The sequence below is a fragment of the Mirounga angustirostris genome, unplaced genomic scaffold (assembly GCF_029215605.1).
Source record: "Mirounga angustirostris isolate CCGP_5_RB_7025 unplaced genomic scaffold, mMirAng1.0.hap1 SCAF_7, whole genome shotgun sequence".
Lineage (NCBI taxonomy): Eukaryota > Metazoa > Chordata > Mammalia > Carnivora > Phocidae > Mirounga > Mirounga angustirostris.
The window spans coordinates 121,189,939-121,195,938 of NW_026991715.1; the positions used below are offsets into that span (position 1 = coordinate 121,189,939).

Here is a 6,000-nt window from a genome sequence, read left to right on the forward strand (position 1 = left end):
CAGTTGTAACAATTTAAATAATGGCATAAAGTCCTGCCACAAAGTAAGCTCTTTATAAATGTCAGTTGTTCTCTCTTCTTAATATTATTCTTCCCCCACTGTCTCCTACCACATGTTAATTTTACACTCACAAGATTCAAACAAGCAGATGTACTTTATATCTCTGCATATAACTTACTTCCCTATGTCCTTCTCCAAAGCATGTAATAGTAATTTGGAGAGCTCTGATTTTTAGAAGGTCTGCATATTTATTTCTTCCAATTTTCAAAAATATATGTGGATACCACAGAACAATTATTTTCAGCACTAACAATGTTACTACGTAAGAAACTACATCTGATGTAGCATTAGAATGAAACTTATCAAAATCAGAATTCCTGCAACCAATTAAATAAAGGCCATTTAAATATTTTCCTAGATAGTATTGTACTCTCTCTGACACAAATGTCAAGTTATGCCAAGTTGTGTAGACACAAATTACCTTAACGTTTATCAGATAATTATTTTACTTTGTAGAAGTCTGTAAAATTATTTTACTTTTAGAAGTCTCAGTCTGAAATAATGGAAATCAAGTACAGATGCACGCAATTATAGGTTCAAATAAAACCCAAAATTTTTCTTGGAGTTCATAAACAAGAATGATGAATGGTTCATGAGTCATTGCAGAGATCATTTTGGCTGGACCAGGACCATGTAATTAACTCTAAAGTTAAGTGGTTCTTGGACATGAAAATATGAGGAATAATTATTAACTATGTAATCAGAGACATCTCTAAATTTTCCAGTTTGATTTAGTGCCATCCCTTATTATCCACATACAGGGCTTTAATCCCCTGTATTAAGGATTATATTCTTCATTCAAGAATGATATTCAACAAACACACTGGGTAATCATTGGCTCAGTAAATGACAGGAATGTATGTGGGGCTTAATGAATAAAAGGAAATATTCACTAATCTCTTCTTGAGCACCTATTATGTGCAAGAATTGTGCTAGATTCTAGGAATACCAAATAAAGTTAGGCATTAAATTCCCCCAAGAAATTTACAGTCTAGTGGGAGATACAAACAAATAAATTGATTACTACAATGTGCAAGGTTCTCACAGACCCAGGCACAATGGGCACCTAAACACATATGCTACAGTCACCATGTGGTCAAAATATAAAATAGAGTTTATTGGTGACAAACTTGCTTGCAGAGGGATAGTAACCACATAACGCTCTGGGTTCTCATTTTGCCATGTAGTGGTGTGCTTAAGCCAGCCACAGCAAGACTGTGCCCCTGAAACACTCTTCATATTCATACAGAAAGGTCAGGGTCCTCTAGATGATTACTTAACAATGGAATATTCTATAAGAAAATGGCTTTGTTATCAAGGAGGAGCCTATAGAGATTGGTCCCTGGATCAGCTTGTTCTTCAAGTGAGTTACTCAGATTTGCTGAGCCAACAACTTGGGATATTAATCTCAAGGACTATCTGAATTTGCTTCTTCTTACTCTGAAAGGCCAGAGGATGGCATGAGGATTCAGAGAAGGTTTCCAAGAGGAGGACATTAGAACTGAATTTTGAAGAGGTTTGCAAAATGAGTAAGAGGAAGATCGTTCTGGTAAAGAGAAGAGCAAATAAGAGTAAATAGCATAAAAGACCCCTCATAGTCAGCACACTCCTGGAACTGCAAATGGTTCAGTGTCACTGTATAATAGTTAGAAGTACATAAGTCTTCAAAACAATGAGGAATTCATCAGCATATATTCTTTCTATTTAGCCTTCATTTGCTGATGTTGGGGAAAAGGAATTGCCAAATGACTAAGAAAACAAAGATGACAAATTCTACCTCTTAAGTTTAAAAAGCCACTGGTTTAGGTGTAGACCAGAAATATTCTGATGCATAGGTACAGACAGAACATTCTTGCTCCTTGTCTAGATAAAAATGGTTTCCTGGGAGAGGGGAAAGGAGAGATACCAAGTAGACAGAAGAAATCTTCAAACCCCAGGAAGCTACCAGGAGTCTCCAGAGACAGACGCTAAAAAGATGCAAAACAACACCCGGAGACTATTCTATCTTTGTGCAGTGACCCCTGAATCTCTTGATTCCATCTAGTGAGACCTGTTGATCAAAACTATCCTATTGCCTTTTGATTATCCAACAGGATGAAGGCCCTCTTGTGCCCTAAGACCATATTTAGCTCTTCAAACAGCTCACAACTTGAAGACAACTCCCATTTTTAAGAGCCTAAGATATTGCAAGTTCCTATGGACCGTGGACCTCCAGAGGGGTAGGGATGGTATGGGAAGGGGAGTGTGTCCAATGGTCAAATATGTGGTAATGGAGCTAAATACATGGTAGAATATCAAATATAGGGAGACTGTGAGACTAATATGTTTATTTTCCAGAATGGAATATCCACAGTAAGGAGGGTTTAGACAACTATGAGGAGGACCAGTCATGGTGAAAAGCAGTGAAATCTCTTGAAATCCTTTGGGACACTTATAAAAATCAGCATTGCAGGGGCACCTGGGTGGCTCAGATGGTTAAGCGTCTGCCTTCGGCTCAGGTCATGATCCCAGGGTCCAGGGATCGAGTCCCAGATCGGGCTCCTGACTCAGCGGGGAGTCTGCTTCTTCCTCTCCCTCTGCCTCTCCCACTGCTCATGCTCTCTCTCTCTCTCTGTATCTCTGTGTCTCAAATGAATAAATTAAATCTTTTTTAAAAAAAATTAATTAAGGGCGCCTGGGTGGCTCAGTTGGTTAAGTGACTGCTTTCGGCTCAGGTCATGATCCTGGAGTCCCTGGATCGAGTACCGCATCGGGCTCCCTGCTCGGCAGGGAGCCTGCTTCTCCCTCTGACCCTCCCCCCTCTCATGTGCTCTCTCTCTCATTCTCTCTGTCTCAAATAAATAAATAAAATCTTTAAAAAAAATTAATTAAAAAAAATCAGCATTGCAAATTCCTCTTTTTATTTATTTGTTTAGAATACCAAACGAAAAAAAATCTTTAGAAATCTTCATAAATGTATTTAAGAAAAAGGATTATTAATGTTAATTTCTTTTGCTCTAATTTTTACTATTGTGTAGTATGAATATCATTAAATGAAACACTGAATTCCAAATTATGGTATTTCAACCTGTGTTCATGCACTGATCTTAGTCTTTTGGATAAATTGTTTTTCTCTCCTGATTATCAGAATACTAAAAATACTTTAAAATAAAAGAATTCCAAATTTCAGGGAAAAAATACAAAAAAAAAAAGGAGAAAATCATATGTCATCCTAGCACCCCCAAAAAACCAGTTTTCACATTGTTAACCTGAGGCCTTTATTCCTTCCAGTCTTTTCATCATGTGATCTTTCTTTCATGTAGTTGAGATCATACTGTTGATAAAATTTTTCTTATTCTTTAACTTAAATATATCAAAAGCATTTGCACATGTTCTTGAAACCAAGAAATTGTTCATTTTCTAAACTTGTTTTACTCGTGGTTTTAATCATATGCTTGTCTCCACATATTTCCAGGCAGAGAGCAGGAACAAGGTGAAGTTCCTGGGAATGAGAACAGCCCCTGAAGATGTAACAGTGACTGGAAGGAAGGGAGTATATGGAGGTAGGATCGGGATACCTGTCTGCCTCATTGCCCGCTAGAGAGCACAGACTTTGGAATCTGTCTCAAATAAATCTCTGGTACCAGGTATGTTTGAGCATCTTAAAGGGCAGAGAAAAAGAACTTCATCAAACTTACAGAATAGATTTATGAACTGTTAGCACCTGCTTTGTTAATGAATTTTTCCTAATAAATATTATATGTGTGGAAAGTTTCATTTGACACTGGCTTTCATTATAAACCAGCAAGGTTTTGGGGGAGTAACCCTTACCATCTCAAATTTTATTGACAGATACTCTTTTCTACCAAGAAGAATACAAGAAAACTGAATTGCTTAGGAAAATTTGCAACAACTGCACAACTCCAGTGCATCAGTTCTCCAGTGCCCAGGATAGAATCTTGCTTCTCAGTAACAGCTTCCCCGGTATAGAAGCTGTGACTGCCACTTCAGCTTCCCTAAGGTTTGTGGATAAGGAATGGCCATGGGAAAAACAAAATGCTCTGTTACTATAATGTTGTTGTTGCCAGTGATGGCTACAGAATCCCTGCTGCCAAAACCATAAAGAAAGCCCCTGTCCTACCCAAACTGCTGAAATGATCTTTACTGTTGCTATCCAGAAGGTATTATAAACTAGGATTACACTAAGAGCCATTCTCTTGCCTCCCACCACCCCCCTCAATTCCATCCCCTCACACAAGAGAAACATATGGACCTAAAACCTTATACTTCCAATGCCTGACTCCACTCAGGGGATCCCCGTAGTAAGCCTACTTTTCCTCCTTTTTTCCTAGTTCCTTACAGAGCAATCCAAATTATACAGATCTTCATTTTCTTCCATTGGGAAACACATTACAGACTATTTTCCCCAGGCAGAGGATAAGACTAGCTAAGCATTACATTTATATTCAACATCTCTCATTTATTCAAGTCTAGTATTTAAGCAGGGATGGTATCCAGATCTCCTGAGAAGTTTTTTCAAAATAAGTATACCTACCCCCCTCTCAGAGAATCAGGTTCATTTCTCTTGGTGGGCCCAGGCATGTATAAATGGAAAAAATCCAGGCTATTCACATTTATAACCACATTTCAGAGGGGGGAGGGTCAGAGGGAGAAGCAGACCCCCCCCCCCGCTGAGCAGGGAGCCCAATGTGGGACTTGATCCCGGGACTCCAGGATCATGACTTGAGCCGAAGGCAGTTGCTTAACCAACTGAGCCACCCAGGCGCCCTTGATACACATTTTCAAAATACTTCATTTCCTAAAATTGTGGAAGAGCAGCCCTAAGATGTTCCCAGCTGTTTTTCTTGCATTCTTGGCTGCCATATTAGAATGGTTCATAAGGACTGGGGTTGCCTTTCTACTCCTCCTCTCTTTTTAGGTGGCCTGGCATAGACCAACCAGGACACTTTTTATCATATTTTTCTAGGTCTTGGATTACACAGGCAAATTGGAATATTGGGTTGGAGCAATAAATATCTTTCTGGTTGCACAAGCCTGGTCTCCAGGCTTGGGCTCCATGCAGTTCTGTACTTCACTATGCGGGGCAAGGAGCATACAGCTGAGAGGCAATGTTACCCAATCTGATGGTGACAAAATGGAATTGGTAAAAAATCAAGCAGGTCAAGAATTAAGAGTTGCTGAGGGGCTCATATAGGAAGGCAAAAGGAAGGGGAGGGAGTATTTGTGAGACCCTATTGGCCATGCTTGGCATATATTACAACATATTTGCAAACTCTAGGAAATCCCTGAGCTGGGCAGCACATGTTTACTGTGGCTTGTTATATAAGCCTGAGGCCTGTGGTATGGGTGTGCTGGGTTAAAAGTCTAGAGACACAAGAAGGATGAATAGAAAGGGAGGAATTGGCTTGTCTGGGGATATGCAATGAATTCTTCGGTACCACTGATATTAAAGAACAAGGCTACAACAATCTGCTCTTCTTAGAAATAATTCCCCTATCACTGAATATTCCAGAATCTCTGGGAAATTTGGTCAAATGAAACTCTTATTATTGAAACACCAAATATTCTGTTCATTTTTCAAACTTGTCATTTTTTCTCTGATAAGAAATGGATTAAGCTTTGTGATTATTTACCCTGTCACCACTTAAATGACTCATTTACAGTGCAGAACAAGAAGTGATTTTGTGGACAAAGGCTACATTTGTTTTTGGCTACATTTGCTTCCAGCTGACAAATATTCAGCATCCATGGTGTGCCTGCCCTGTGTGCTTTTGCACTAGGTGGGAAATATTTGACCTGTGTTTTCTTGTAAATCAGGAGATTCTAAACTTGCTTCAAAATAAGTGAAACTTTAAAATTATGCCATAGTTTTATCCTGCAAGGATATCCATTAATTTTTTGATCCAAATTCCTTGCATCATAGCAAGGTTTCAAAATTGC

The 6,000-nt window shown here is 38.9% G+C and overlaps 1 long non-coding RNA gene across 1 annotated transcript in view; it reads right to left on the reverse strand.

The window, feature by feature from the left end:
• The window catches only part of LOC135365436 (uncharacterized), a 64,647-nt gene extending 60,010 nt beyond the window's left edge, over positions 1-4,637 (reverse strand). The window contains exon 1 of the long non-coding RNA XR_010413294.1: positions 4,595-4,637. This is a non-coding gene — a long non-coding RNA (uncharacterized LOC135365436). The remainder of the gene's footprint in view (positions 1-4,594) is intronic.
• Positions 4,638-6,000: the final 1,363 nt, after the last annotated feature.